Source organism: Candoia aspera, chromosome 4 (assembly GCF_035149785.1).
Source record: "Candoia aspera isolate rCanAsp1 chromosome 4, rCanAsp1.hap2, whole genome shotgun sequence".
Lineage (NCBI taxonomy): Eukaryota > Metazoa > Chordata > Lepidosauria > Squamata > Boidae > Candoia > Candoia aspera.
Window position 1 is genome coordinate 33,739,547 of NC_086156.1, and position 15,969 is coordinate 33,755,515.

The window sequence follows — 15,969 nt, forward strand, 5'->3', positions numbered from 1 at the left end:
GGGCAGGGGAAGGAGCTTTTACATTAGAAATTAAACAAGTAATCAAGAGGCTTTTTCTTTTCTTTCTTTTACTTTGAAAAACTCTGAAAAAAATATGGCATGTCTGAAGTTGCACAAAGGTCTCTAAAGAGTTCTTTACTGTTAAATGTTTTTAGGTCCCTCACACAGGGTTTTTTTGGTCGCAGAGTAATGGGGGGAAAAGATAAGTCATTCTGGCTCATTTTATTCATCCCAATAAGAATCCAGTGGTGGTATAACAGTGTATGTTTTAGGAAGATTTCTTCTGGAGTAAAAGCCTCAAATTCAGTCCTGCAGAAAATGCTTCTTTTCTGGACTACCTCACAAGGCTGATGTCAATATTGCAAGTCTGAAAGTAGATTAGGCTGCAGAATCCCCATCCCTGTTGTCTTTTTTTGTGTTATGCACCCAAAGTGGAATAAAATGCCATTCTCACGAGCATAGGAATCGGTCCACAGAGTCTACTGAGTAGACATGACATTAGGCTGAAACCCACTTACTCCTGCTGAATACACTGCCACAAAACCTCTGGAAAACTGTAATGCTCAATTGTCATCGTGGAGTCCCTGGTGGTCTCTGAGCTTGGCTCTTTGCTTGAAGATGTTTCATTACCTGACTAGGTAACATCATCAGTGCTGGTGAGTGAGGGGTTTGCTCCCTATTTATATACAGTGGCTTGCCCTGCCTGTGTTGGTGGGGGTGTGGTTTTCTCCTTGGGAGTTCCTTGATTAGGTATTGTGTTCTGCTTGATTGTTTGCCTGGTGTTAATCCCTGCTTATCTGGGTGTTTTCTCCTAGAAAGGATGCGTTTTGGTCTTTTTGTTTCCTTCTTAGCTTTTTTATTGTCTCTTTTGAATGGTGTGTAACTGTGGTTTATCTCTATGTGTCTGTTGATGGCTGATTTATCTTAATGCTACAGTAATGCCATGTGGTTGTAATAGTTTGTTGGTTGTTTCTGAGATGTTTTTGATATATGGTAGTGTTAACCTTTACACTGTAATTCCATTGTCATCCTAATCCAATCCAAGCTATGTTGTGTCATCTAGTGACTAGCTAAGAATTGCTCTAACATTTTAAACATCTTTCTTTTGCTTTAATGGTTCCGGACACCTCAGTTCCAAGACCTTTTGTGAATCTCTGTAATAAAAGTCTGTTTCCAGATTCTCTTAAGGGACTGAACAGGAGTAGACGTGAACATTTGGTGTGTGTTCCTACTATCTAGTGGAGTCTGCCTCATTGTCATGTTTCATCTCTTGCCTGGCTGCACCTTAGAAGAAAAAGAAGGATGCTACTGTGTTCTGATGGCCCTCTTAAGGCCACCATCCTCCAGCCCTTCAGAGGGCATCAGTTTCAAAAGGCTGATTTGATACGTGTTAATTATTCTGCTCTTCATTTTATGTGTATAACCCTCTGAGAGGTTCAGTTGATTGTTTTCCTGGGCATGAAGAAGTTGATAGGACATGGATATACTTCTCTGTGCTATATTAATTAAAACAAAATCAGAGGAAGGAAAGAAAAAAATGTTGCTCATGTTAAATGCATATTTCCCCCTATTTTCCATGACAGACTTTTCACTTCTAAACTAATCTTGCTAAAAAGAAGTGAAATTGCTAGATGTTGCCAAGATAATCATCTGGTTATATCTATTTTTTATTTTGACTGTGTTCCAGAGCTTATCTTTTCCTACAGACAACTGCTACCTGATAGAGACCTGAAAAAAATGTTTCTTGTGGGTCCAGGTTTTTCAGCTGCTGATGTCTGCTTGTGATACAGAAGGTTTCCTGGTCTTCAATCACTCTTGCTGCTAATCCATTTGTCCCTCTTACAGGACCTGGACATGATTGTGAGCACCAAGGAGCTGAAGCTTAAAGGCAAGAGAACTTTGCACTTCATTCTTCTTTGCCATCAGAGCAGCCCTACTGGAAAAGCTGCTGTATTACGGGGTACTGATAAATGGTGGCTTGGGATGACACAGTGGCTGTACTGAAGCCATAACAGTTCAGTGGTAGATGATGCAGTTGTTTCAGAATGCAATTACAATAATTCTTGCTTTAAATCGTGGTGGTGACAATTCTTGGAACTTTGTTTTGTTGGACTGCTGTGTTTCTTCTCAGTAATATTCAGGACTGGATTTAGGGTGTACTGAAAGTGTGTGTGTGTGAGAGAGAGAGAGAGAGAGAGAGAGCTGCTTCTGTCTTAGATGTGCCCTCCAAATCTCCTAAAGCTGCTGCCAGTTGTAATTCTTATTGTGATGGAAATGAGATATAATTAAATAAATGGACAATAACCAAATTGACCATATTGTATGGTCAATTGTATGCCCGTATTGTTCCTGGCCACCTTGGGAAGTTAAGTCTGTGATGTGCTGTTCCAACATCAAGTCCATATCTTGGCCCAGAAATGATTGCACACTCCTTCTGTAGAATGTTCAAGGCCATCAGTCAATATAGTATGTAAATTTCTTTTGTAAGAAATGGGCAGAAGCACCCAGGGTTCTCTATCCAGATGATTTATCCATGCAAGCCATACAGTAGCATTGAAATGATGGGAAAAGTCCTAGAGAAAAAAGTTCTTAATGAAATCCACAAATCCCATTTCCTATTTCCACTCCAATTTTAATATCACCATTAACCTTGTAGATTTCTAAAAACCATAGCTAGGGTGGAACACCACATAGAGTAAGGAGACTATCTTTCCATTGGACCCACTATAATTCAAACACTTGTCAACAGGTATATGATAACGTTGATGTACAAATTAACATCTGTCAGCTGAGGGAAATAGTAAGACACATTAAGACAAAGAGAAATCAGAAGCAACCTCTTGGTGCTTTAGAACATCTTGTCCAGTTTTCTCAGCCATTGTCTATGAGCATTTCTTGGCTATGGAGATGTAGCAGGTCCTTGTTGGGAAAAGACTGTGGTTTAGTAGTAATATAAATAGTCTCAGTTTCAGTAATAGATATCTTCAGATACAGCTGAATAGAACCCTCTTCAGAATATGTCACCAGTCACTGTAGACAATACTATAGACAAATGTTCCAATTTGATATACAGTAAAAAGCCATATAGAAGAACATCTTCTAGAGGTAGAAGGCCATGTCCAACAAGTTTATATTCAGACAAAAAGTAAAGACTGAAAGTTAAAAGGAGAAGGTCAAAAAGCAGAACTTCAGTTCTGAGTCATTTAAAAAAGAAGATTAATGATTAATCAGATATCAGATGACATGAAACTTTATAGATAAATGAAAAACAAAAAATGGGAACAAAACAAGCTGGAAGAAAACAATTGATGGCTTTGCTGTTCCACCAAGCTTTCAATAATTAATGCAGTGTTTTCAGTTTTAGATGCATCCCCTGGCTTACTTTAATGCATGTATTTTAGCAGTTTTGTTTTTAGCTTTTAAAAATTGTTTTATGTGTAGTTCTATTTTAAAAGTGGAAGGGTGCTTTAAAATATGGTTCAAAGAATGAGCGGACTGTGCTGAAAAAATAGCAATTGTTGTTGTTCATTCGTTTAGTCGCTTCCGACTCTTCGTGACTTCATGGACCAGCCCACGCCAGAGCTTCCTGTCGGTCGTCAACACCCCCAGCTCCCCCAGGGACGAGTCCGTCACCTCTAGAATATCATCCATCCATCTTGCCCTTGGTTGGCCCCTCTTCCTTTTGCCCTCCACTCTCCCCAGCATCAGCATCTTCTCCAGGGTGTCCTGTCTTCTCATTATGTGGCCAAAGCATTTCAGTTTTGCCTTTAATATCATTCCCTCAAGTGAGCAGTCTGGCTTTATTTCCTGGAGGATGGACTGGTTTGATCTTCTTCTCTCCAGTAGCATTTTGACCATCTTCCGACCTGGGGGTCTCATCTTCCGATGGTGCTGAAAAAATAGCAATTAGTAAAACAGAAAAATGGAAACTTAATAGAAAGAAAAAACGCTGAAGGTACATAGACTTGATTATTAATACCAACAAGAATGAGAAAACGTAAGCATAAGCAGAAGGAATATATGATTCAGAGATTATTACATCATAATTACAGTTAGCCCTCATAATTTTCCATGCTGGTTGGTTGGTCATAATAGAGTCTTATTATCTAAACAGCCATCGTTTATCTACCTTGGTCCGAAACAATAAAAAAATCAGGTGCCTCAAACTGAACCTTATTCAGTTAGGTTATTATTAGGTCCATTCTAATAAAAAGTGATGTCCAACAGTAATTTTTTTATTCTTTTCATTTTTCATGAAGCAGCAAACTACCTTTGTTTCTAACTTTATTCCCATGTCCCTGGGGTTCCCAGCTTCATGCCATTCAAAGCCCTTTGACATTTTGCTCCAGCATCTTGATTATCCCCTTTGGTTTGCTCCTCTTTGCCCTGTTGTCCAATTGCAGAGTCCAAGAATGCAAAACTGGAAGTCATGGTGCCATATGTGACCTCCACAAGCCATAGTGCCCCTCCAGAAGTGGTCACCAAACTGAGATGTTTAAATGAGACAAAGGGAAAATGATGGAAATATATGGGTATAAATAAATAGTATTTATAAGTAAGTAAGCAAGTAAATAAATAAATAATCATGTTAGCTCTATTGCATTAATTAACTGCAAGTTTAATTCAACCCAATGTAGTTCTTTTTGGAATGAAATGTCATTGCCACTCAAGGACCAAATCATAGTATCTGCAGGGTGTGGTAAAAAAAAAATAAGATGGTGGCCATGACAGTACGATTGAAGCTCTGCTTGTTTTTTATGTTTGGTAGCCTCAAAAGATGAGCAGAGCTTTGTTCACACCAGGATGCCATCTTGGTTTTTGTGACCATACCCTGTGGACAACCCTGGACCAAGTGGATGCCATCAGCCTGAAGTTTTTGATCCTGCTGTATGATTCTGGAACCTGGCTTGCAAACTGATTCCGAATGAGCAGCTGACTCCCTTTCACTGCTTTGGCTGTGAAGTTGTGTGTCTCTTAAACTCCAGCTTCCTGCTGTTTTGTTTTATTTTTGCTGAGGAGCAATTGACCATGGACAATATTATTTTGGATGTACACCGAATTGGTATTTTCTTTGCAAATGGGAGCTAGAGTATTCATTATTTATAAAATGGTAGCTAAATTTCACAGCTGTTTCTCAGTCTGCTTCTGATCTATATCAATTCTGCATGTGTTTATTCATACATTCTTTCCCATCTGTCATTTATGTGGGAAGTGAGTTGGAAGAAAGAATAGGAAAATTCACATTATTTTTACATGTATATCCAAGATATAAATTTCAGCCCAAGAGGGATTTTTTTTTTAAAAAAGGAGGATTAAGGCCAAAATGAGTGCTTTAAGCCTTGGAAAGGGTTTAGAAACCAATTTCACCATTACAAATCTTACTCTCTTCAAAAATTACAGACTGAATTTCCTGTTTTTGAAGGGGCAGTGGCAAAATGGGTACATTAAGTCTCTGTAAGATTAAAAAAAAAAAATCAGAGGGAAAAGGTTGACCCCATCCACTCTGGTGATGTTTGGACATCACTTTGCAGTGCATCCTTTACAGTGGCCAGGCAAGGCACGATCCGGTGAAAAAGTTATTGTCTTATGTTAGTGGTCTGAATTAGCAAGTGCTTGTTTAGTATTTTTTATCCACACCAGAGAGAATAAGTAAAAGGTCTTCTGTATTAAATAATGCAAAGTAGACATTGTTATATTTGGATTGTCTTAGTTATTTGGTTACATTATTTCAGACTTGTACATTAGTCCACTTCAGAGGTGAACGGGGTGAGAGGTGGTAGAGATATTTCAAAGCCATTTTTATTATAATATATGCAAATCTAGTATTTTTTTCTCTCTTTAAGTGAAGAATCAGGTTTTCCAGGATACTAACTTCTGTGTCACACAGCATTGGAATGTGAATTTCTGCAACAAAAAACTGAACATCTAGTTGATAATTACTCGCAGTTAATGGGTGGAAAAGGGGGAAAAATGTGCAGATGGTACAAAAATGAAGAGGAAAATTATGTATCCAATCCTGGCTTTTGTTAAAAATGAGCAGTTTAAGTCGAGTTTTATTTTTGTTTTTCACACTGTTTTGTTTGTCATTTGGCTTTACCACAAAATCAAGCCTGGAATGAAATACTCTCTAAAGCCAAGTTTCTGTTCTGTTCTGATTTTAAAAAGGAACAGTTTCTGGCTATTGATCAGACACCTGTGGAAATCTGATTTTCTTTCCAAGAAGGAGAAATAAATTGCACAGATGCCGACAATGAAATGTTTGCCTCAGTAAAGAAAATGGAAGCTTCCCGTAACTCCTTTATTTTTTAATTCTTTCCACAGATATGACTGGTGGGAGCGGGGGTGGGTGGGAGTATTTGCTTTCACCCTCTCTGTGTCATTGCTTCATTCTGGTTTATAGGCAGACTAATTCTATGGAGATACAGATTAAGACACATGCTTTCTGGACATCAGCACCAGTCTGGCATGGTTTGTTTTTCATGGATAGACCTGGCTGAGATAAGAGAGAACAGGACAGTCCCAGTGTGGTTCTGAAGGGCAGGTTGAAGCATTCATAAAGAGAAATGTATTACAGTGTGTTGTTTTTTAATCTGGAAATGAAATATGTGGGGAATAGAATGAAGTGACAGGTTTACATGGAATTTACATACTTCAGAGGTGTCATGTTTAGTTTGTAGTTAAATGGAAATCTGCCTAATGTTTGAAGCGATATACAAATACAGCCACCAGAGTTTGTCTAAGCCTGGCTTGGAAATGAATTCCAGGGGCTCTTAAAAGACCATCTCAAAGAAAAAATAGTTTTTATGGCAACCCCTTGAAACTCTGACTTTCTTTAATACTGAGGTTAAATCTCAGTTATAAATTTAATGGACTTCCTTCCATCAGTTTAGAATGCCTTCTCCTATATTTAGTAAGACCATAAACATGGGCAGGAGACTCTGTGTGGGATGAAAAAAGTCAAGAGAGTGGTCATGACCATACATTTGAAACCTCACCTCTTTTTATGTGTGTCATATCACACAACTAAAGAGGAGCACAGCCTCAATTGTACATTCACAACTACCATCTTGACTTTTTTGTTCCTTTCTGCAAATGCCCCTGTATATGGGTTAAAATTAGGACACTCAACTCACTCTGAAAATGTCAGATAGGATGCTTGCCAAGAATAGCTAGGCCAAGTAATGTGAGAAGGAGTATTATTCAGTTCAGACCACCACATCAGTGTTGGTCTCTGTATATTCTATCAGTGTAAAAATAGAATGAAACAGACGTGGTAGAATTCTTCCCCAGCTCCCCCTGCCCCCCCCCCGACACCGCCCATAGTCCTCTTTCTTATACATGACCCATGATTAGCAAAAATATTTGGGGCAACTTGTGTTTCTTTCCCTGAGGAAGCTTTTTCCAAGACTATCTGATATCAGATGATCCTGTTTGTCTGGGTAATAGACAGAAAAGAATTTTGGTAGATCCAGATTTGTCAATGTATTAAACTATAGATCTGCCTGAAAGAATTCTAAAAGCAGTTGGAGAACATAACCATTATATCTCACAGTTTCTGTTTTATTATTTACTTATTTACTTGCTTACTCCCAGAGACTCTGGGCATTTCACAAAGTAAAAGTACAAATAAAATGTCAATACAACAATAACACAGGAACAAAGGATGGCAAAAAAAGAGCAACAACAAGAAGCAAACCCACACTACACAAAAGGGGGCTCCAATCGCCCTCATCAAAGGCTTGGGCCAGTTCTTCAAGGCTCTCTGAAGTACCTGCAGGGTCTGGGGTGTAAGAAAGGAACCGTATCTCAGGAGGAACCTTATTCCAAAGGGCAACTCTATGGCAGAGAAGACACACTTCTGGATTCCTGATAAATTGAAGGAACCAGGAGTGTGCCAACCCTGCTGGATCAAGTCACCCTTGTTTAGATACTGTTGACACTAATGTTTAGCAATTATAAGAAATGTATAAAGCTTCTTATAAAGGTAGTAGTTATTTTTAAAGTCTGTTAAGACTTCAGGCAATATCCTCAAGAGCAATCAGTGATCCCTAGATGACAGGCTGGGAAGCATGGCACTCTTATAGCATTTAGCATAATTTTGAGGCCATCTTAGACTCTGGCCCTTCAACCCAATCTATTATATAAAACTTAGATAACATGAGGCATTTTTGATTATGGCACCTTAATCTAAACTCTTGGTATTATTTCTTTGTTTATTTATTATCTCAGATATTTGAGATGTAATTGCTAACAGAAGTACATTTTGCCCTTAATAACTAAGGAGACTTTCTAATAAGTAGAACGTTCTAAGACAGCAGAGATCATATTCTTGTTCTTCAGTATATGCATATACGTGTGTGTGTGTTTGTGTGTGTGTATATTCTTTTTTTTTTCTTCTGTTCCAGAACGAGTTGTTAAGTTGTCCTCTCAGCAGTTTCCAAACGTGAACTTGCATTACAAGTTTACCAAATAATAAACAGCCTTGGGCTATAAAATCTTTCAGATTGTCGACCACAGACTGGATTTGTATGCTGACTCATACCCTCGATATTTATAAGCTATTGCCAAATGAAGGCAACTGCAGGATTTCTAATAATGCTATGGAAATTGCTCAATTGCAATGGGAGTAGAATAAATTTACATTTCTAGGATTTTGCTGTCTCAAAATTTATGGTAGATTACCTTGTTTGTGCATGTCTTGGTTTTAATGGTTATTTTTATAGCAAAAATAGTAGTTTATGGTACTATTCCCTGTAGAGATTGATGTGAATCCGCCATATGGAATTTTATAATAACCCCTTTCCTGCAACACACAATTTGCATCAGTGATTCTTTCACAGTGAGATAACGTTTACTGTACATAATTTCCACAAAGAGATTTCAGGTATATTTTAAAATCCTTTCTAATATTAATACACTTATGGTTTTTGTTTAACAAGAAGCCCAACTTACATTATCATAGGGAGAAAAAAGGTGTGCATTCACTTGTTATCATGGACAAGAACAAACTGTCAGTTCCTAACAGGGGTGGTTTGAGCCAGTCTGTCAGCCAGCCTTGCCTTCTTTGAGGAATGTACATATAAGCTGCAAAGACATAAAATGGGTTGTTAATTAATTATGTCCAAGCTATCATTCAAACTGGCATTCACAGAACTCCCATCCTTCTATTTTTTACCATTCCCACAATCCTGTGAAGTCACTTGGGTTATGGCAGCCCCATCATGTAGAAGGTGAAATCAATTCCACAGGATGGCTAAAGCTACTTTTATTGAGGTTGGCTATAATAACAGAATCTTGGAAGTCTGATTGGGTTATACCTCATCCTCCTTCTTATAGTTTGGTGGGTTAAGGAGGCATCTGTCTGAGCCACTTCTCAACATTTTCTGGATCTTCTGTTCTTAAAAAATGGTTTAGTCCCTGCATATCTCCATCAAGGCCATCTTCCTTATCCTCCGTAGGTTGAGAGACAGTAAGTGACCTAAAATTACCCTGTGAGTTTCCATGTCAGACCTAATCCAACCTAATCCAATATATAGCACTGACTCTCTTAATTTCTCCTTAGAGTTTTCCATTTTTTAAAAGAAATATTTTAAATGGACAAACTTTGATGACAGCCTGCCATTTGGTATTTTGATTTTCTTTACCCCATTATTTAAATTGGGTTAGAGCAGGCAATCTTAGATTTCTTTGAGCTTTCAAATACCCCCCATTTGTTTAGTTTGCTTTACTCTTGTCATCATGAGTGTCCTAATTTAGCTATTAGTGGTAGAGTCTAGACTTTGATATGATCTAGTAAAGCTTGAGCTTGGTAGAAATTGTGCTGAAGGTCACTTGGACCATCCTGAATTTTAAATATTTAAAACTACACTTGGCTATGTTGCCCAGATATTTTGAGAACAGTCTTCCAATATACATGGAAGATACCAGGTTTAAGACATCATCCTTATGTACATTTCAGAAAAGGTAGTTCTGTAGTAGGGATGAGTACTTTTCAGATTCCATTGCCAGTCATTCAGAATCTTGAAGACTAATGCATCTTGGAGGACTCTGGCAATCGGAACCTGAGAATCTTCTGTGAGAATATCAAAATCTAATGCAAGATTTCAGAATTCTAGCATGAGCTCATGAAATTTCACAAGTTTGGTGAAATCTTGTGAGAATTCAGAGAACTTGTGTGATTTTGACATTTTTAAATAAAAAAAAAAGTAGGGAGATTGTGGGTAACGTTTCTGAGGATGCCCTGACATCATGTTGTAGTTCCTTGCCCTACAGAATTAGAGGAATTGCATTATGGCATTTTTGTACGTTTTAGACGCCTGATCCCATTAGAATTCTGGGTCAAATTACCTATTACTTTTTAAAATGTATAAAGCAGCCATGGTCTTTTTGTCTTTCCTTTCTCAAAAGTATAAAGGCCATGATCTGGACTGGGACTTTATTGGGATGTAGAGGCATTAACTTTTTGCTCCCACGTTATGGTCTCAATTCACATTTACCCTCCTCCCTTTGGCTGTCCCCCAACCCACCTATTTGTTTTAATGGATCATATTTTTGCAACATGTCTGTGTGTGTGTGTGTGTGTGTGTGTGAAGTTTCATCTAATATTCCCACAGGAACACAAATAGGAGCTGGTCACCTGTACTTCCATTTAAGTGACCCAAAAGTAGGCGGTAGACATGTTGGAAGTGTGACCATCTCACCATCCATGTGAAAGAATGTATATCTGGCCTTGGGAAAGATGATGAGAACAATCAAATAAGGGAGGAGAAACAGCAACTCAGTGCTGAGCAAGTGGAAAGGATGAGAAAGAAACTCAGAATAACCCTGCTTTGATATTGTTTAGTATAAGATAGGACAGAAAGAAACTTCGATGGGCTTTCAAGGTTCTGTTATCCTACTTTGCAAAAATAATGAACATACCTGGAATCTGTGCTTCTTCTGGTTCTTGACCTTGCTCACCTTGAAGAGCTGACATCTACCGACCATAAGGGGCAGTGGGGTGCAGACCATTAGACATTTCCTTTGTGGTCCTTCTTTCTCTCCTCTCCCCTCTGCCTGCTTTTTGTATGTGAAATTGTTAATCTCAAGGGGCTTCCTTTGTCTTCCCAGTACACTTGCTCTCTGACTCTGCCAGTCTGATAGGGTGCAGCTTGCTGAACCCTAGGCTTTGACTATCTATGTCACTCACCCCACATGGGAGTGATAAATCTTTCTGCTAAAGTTGCATAGGCCTGCTTCCTCTCCCAAGACACAGAGGTAGCTATGTCCTTGAAGTAACATATAGTTTGACCTTGAGGTGAATAGGAAATTTGCAGGCCAGCATAAGTTGAGTTAGCAAGCTTGCAATTCAACTGTACAATCCACCCCATATAGTCCTGTTAGCACTATTTATTTATTTATTCAGGCTAGTGTCATTGCACTATATATACTATTTAATAAAATTTTATATTATTTTGATTAAAATGTCAAGGAATGAAGATTTAGGATTAATCAAAGCAGTTTGCTTGCCTTGTGCCAATGCTTTAATCAACCAGTTTCAACCCTTGTTATGCTAGAGATTAAAGATACATACCAATCAGACATAACACTCAGACATGGAAAAAGTTTAATTTTATGGAGGTAAAAAGTGACAACATGCAAAGGCTTTGCCCGATATTCTCACTCACTTTGGTGTAAATATGGTCCAACTTTAACAATGAATGTAGTGGAAGGGAAAATCAGGAACACACCTTATTTTATTTTTTTTATGGGGAGGCACCATTGCTCAATTAAGTCATTCATGTTTTAGTTGGAGAAGGTCCCAGATTCAAATCCTCTAAAGGCATTTTTATAATTAGTTTTGATTTTAAAAGCTCATGTTATATTGAGACAGTGGCTTTTTAATATTTTTAATCTCATCCTTTTCTTCTGTGTTAACATATTCTGTTGTTTTCATATGAGAATATATACAGTGTGTGTGTATGTATATATATATATATATACACATACATACATACATACATACACACACACACGTGCGCACACACACACACACACACTGTATATATATATATACTGTATACACACACACACACACATTTATATATTCTCTCTCAAATCTAAAAAAGATCAAAAAGTCAAGTGGAGCAAGGGGCCTGATGAGTATCCAAAGGTGTATTAATGACCTTGATGGGCACCATTCTTGGGACTCCAGCCTGAGATTTATGCTCTTTTTCCATGGAATACTTACAGAACATTAATCCTCAGAAAGTATACAGATGCAGTGTGATCCATTAATAATACAGTACCTTAGGCTGTGGTGCTGCTAAGCCATTATCAACCTTGGTCTTCATGGGCTTATGAGTTGTGGGGACCTTTAAAAAGTAATATGTGGTATATATAATTATGTACAATCACTCCTAACAATAAAATGTTCTTTACAATAAGATGAAAAGAAAGGAAGTAGTGGTGAATAATGACAACCCTGTTGTGGTTGGCTTATGCATTAACACCAAGCTGGAGCTGCCTTCATTTCCTGGTGATCCCTGGATAGATTTTGGAGTGGGGGGAATTGATTGTGGGACTCTGTATTGCTGCCTGAAATCTAGCCCCACCTGCAACATTGGCTACAGGTTGAGCAGTCGGTGTTAAACTCACCAGTTTGGTTTTGCATAACTCACTAATAAAAAATATAATTTAGCTTTGGCTTAGCATGATGCATTTAATTGGTTTTGGTTAATGTGAATGTGAACCCATGATAGTCATTTGTTAACTATGGGTTATGGTTTAGCATGAGGTGTGAACCCAACCAATTGTGGCTTAGTGATAAACCAGGGTTAAAATATAGTAGTGCAATGTGAGTACTCAGTCACAATAAATAGTCACTGTTTCACCAGGATAATTTTTTTTCTTACCATGTCAATTTATTGCAGCAATAGTGTGATGGGTCTGATCTGAAGCTAATACAATCACACACATATCTGGTCCAGAAATGGCAGATTCTAGCTAAAAGTAAGGTAAGACTCACCGTTCTGTCTTCATCCTCTCATTCAGATCTCATCAGCTCTGTGTGATCTTGTTATTTATATCATAAATATGTAATCATAAAACCAAACATGTAATAAATTGTGATTTATGCTAAGGAAATGGATTTAAAGCATCTGTTACAGCTCCTGCTTATTTTTTCTGTTATTTTAAGAGTTTGTGCTGGACTGGGAAATAAAGTAGGGATTATATAATTTATTATATTAATTTGAACATATTTGATCAATCTGAAAACAAGCTATAAATTCTAAAATTCTAATATTATTTAAATATTAGAGTGGTGAATAGTTTGAAATTTGTGCCTAAACAAATCATTCCTCAGTTATTCATTAAAATAGTTAGTGGTTTTTATACTTCTGTATGAGCCTAGAAAAAAAAGTTAGAGTTGCTTTATGAGTCATATTAACCTTTATGAAACAACTCCTTAAAGCATTGCCACCTATTTTTCAGCCTTGCATGAAGCTCTAAAAAAGATAGGTGATTTTAAAGAATAACGGAAAGATGCTGTACTTGTGCATGACCCAGAGCAATTTTTAAAATAATTTCTGAACCATATATAACCCTCCTAAATATATGTCAGTTGTCTGAAAACATTGGAAATCAGGCATGCTACGTAATAATTTTAGGAATTTAATAAATGAGTAGGATTATTATTAGCTATAATTATTAGCTATAATTCAGAATGCAGGCAAATTCCCTCCTCATAAAAATCCCCAGGGCCCTTGTAAACAGTATGAAATCAGGCAGTAAAATTGACAAATTCTATCAAACCAATCCTTTGCCTTTTTATTCCACCAAATATTCTGATGGTGAGCCATTCCAGCTGAAGCGCTGCACACCCAAGTTACATTTATTCCACAAATCGTAACCTTCATGCCCCTTGGTTCTGAGTGCAGCATTTCCCTGAAAAGGCCCCAGTTTCAGATAATTTCCATATCAATTCATATGAAAACCACTTTGACTATTTTCTCTGCATTCCCTCCCATGCTGAGTTTTCCATTTCTCAGTCTTGTATGAGAATAAAGAACTAGTCACACAGCTCTTCATGGATTACTCTCAGCATCCAGATCAGGTGGGATCTCCAAAGACTATCAATCAGTTTCTAGCAGAATTAAGCGAACTCAGTGGGCACTAACCATCGTCCTGATCATTGTTCACATCACTCGACCAGAACTATACTTGCAGTAATAACTAAAAGAAGAACGTTCGATGTACTATTAGGAAGGTATTTCTAAAAATGTATGTAAGAAATAGAAAACAACAAAATCTGTAAGACTTAGAAAGAAAAACAAATTATGGACTAAAAGAAAAAAAACGGGTGTGTGTATGCACACAAGTGTGCTAAAGAAGAAATACAAACATTTAAAACATCTACTGTATATTCAATTATTGTATCCAGAATTATATTTATACAGATGAGGATAATCTAATTGGAAAACTATTTCCAAAATAGCTGATAAGTGGTAGTCAGGTTTGAACACATGTATTTCTCATTTTAGGGATTTTGAAAGCTGTTTGTTATTGTGTTAATTTTCAGCCAGACCAATCTTCCACACTTTTAAATACCACTGATCCAACTAACTGTGTATTTTAGTTTTCCAGTAATTTATGAAAACAAATTTGGCAGCTATCCAGAAGAATTGAGTCCCTGTTGCTTCAGTTAATATGCCTTAGAAAAGGTGGACAATGAATCACCAACAAAATTCACCAAGAAAGACTGTTGGGTAATTTCGCCAATATCTTCAGAAACTTTCCATCTCCTCCATCATATTTTTTAGATAATAATTATAGGAATATGATGCTGTAGTACTATGAAGTTACTTTTCATCGTAGGCAGATCATTTCTCCTGCATTTTCTTCCTAGCAATTTTCCTCTGATTAGAATTTTGTTTCAGATATTTTTTTTTCCAAAGGAAGAGGAAAACATCAATGAAATTCTTATGGGTGGAATGTAGTATTCTCTCACTTACTTAATTCAGTGTAGTCAAGGAGTGTGTGTGATTGCCCTGACTTTTATTTTATCCCTTCGTCGGCCTGCATTTTCCAAGATTTCTGCATTTTGTGGGAACTCATTCCATATGGAGGTGCTACTGCCACTGCTAGGAGAGAACCCTCTCCTTGAGGAATAGTAGGAAAATCTCTTTCTCATGGAGAAACAAGGCAAAACCTATGTTCTCTACTCACTGTTTTGATTGAGAATATTGAAAACGCATCATGCCCAGTTGCTTTTTTAAAAAGTACATGTGTTGCAATGTAGCAGAGGGTTAGCGTGTTGGATCATAGGGGTTCTCTGAGCTTGTTTTTTTGGCAGACATTTAATCAACTTAGGTACCATCTCCAGTGTTAAGGTCTTTGAGGTGTGTTGGTTAGTTGTAGAATATATGGTTGCCGTTATACCACGCTTATATGTGATTGGATGGGCAGCACTATTGAGTTGTGTATTTTGATGGACACATTGTTATCTGGTTCTTGTTATGCTGATGCAGTGCCCTCTCTCACTTATCTGGGGGTAGGTTAATAGTTGTGGGATAATGTGATTTAATTTTCTGTTCTGTACTGTAGTACCCTTTGTTTAGGTATTTCTTTTGAATGTTGGGGCTAAGCCTATGTTGATTGCTAATCTGTTAGAAAGCTATGCTTCTGGGAATTTGTATGTATTCTTTGACTTGGAGGTTGTCTGTGAAATTAAGGAGGTTTAATCTGCCAACTGGTGCTTATGGATGCATTCTGCTAACCTTCTACCTGTTTGTCATTTGTAGTGGTGTTCCCTCTCCATGCATTTTATTTTGTAAATGACTCCAGCTTTATCTTCTTTGGATACGTGGACCTTGGATTTTATTTAATATGCTTTGGAAGGATTTTATTTGCATATATGCTACAGTTATTCCACATATTGGTAATAGCCTCTGATGGGTTCTGAGATGTGCTTGATGTAAGGGAGAGCTA

The 15,969-nt window shown here is 37.5% G+C and overlaps 1 long non-coding RNA gene across 1 annotated transcript in view; it reads left to right on the plus strand.

Annotated features, from left to right (window-relative positions):
- The first annotated feature begins 1,755 nt into the window (after positions 1-1,755).
- LOC134496194 (uncharacterized) overlaps positions 1,756-15,969 on the plus strand; it is a 37,141-nt gene continuing 22,927 nt past the window's right edge. The window contains exon 1 of the long non-coding RNA XR_010067874.1: positions 1,756-1,960. This is a non-coding gene — a long non-coding RNA (uncharacterized LOC134496194). The remainder of the gene's footprint in view (positions 1,961-15,969) is intronic.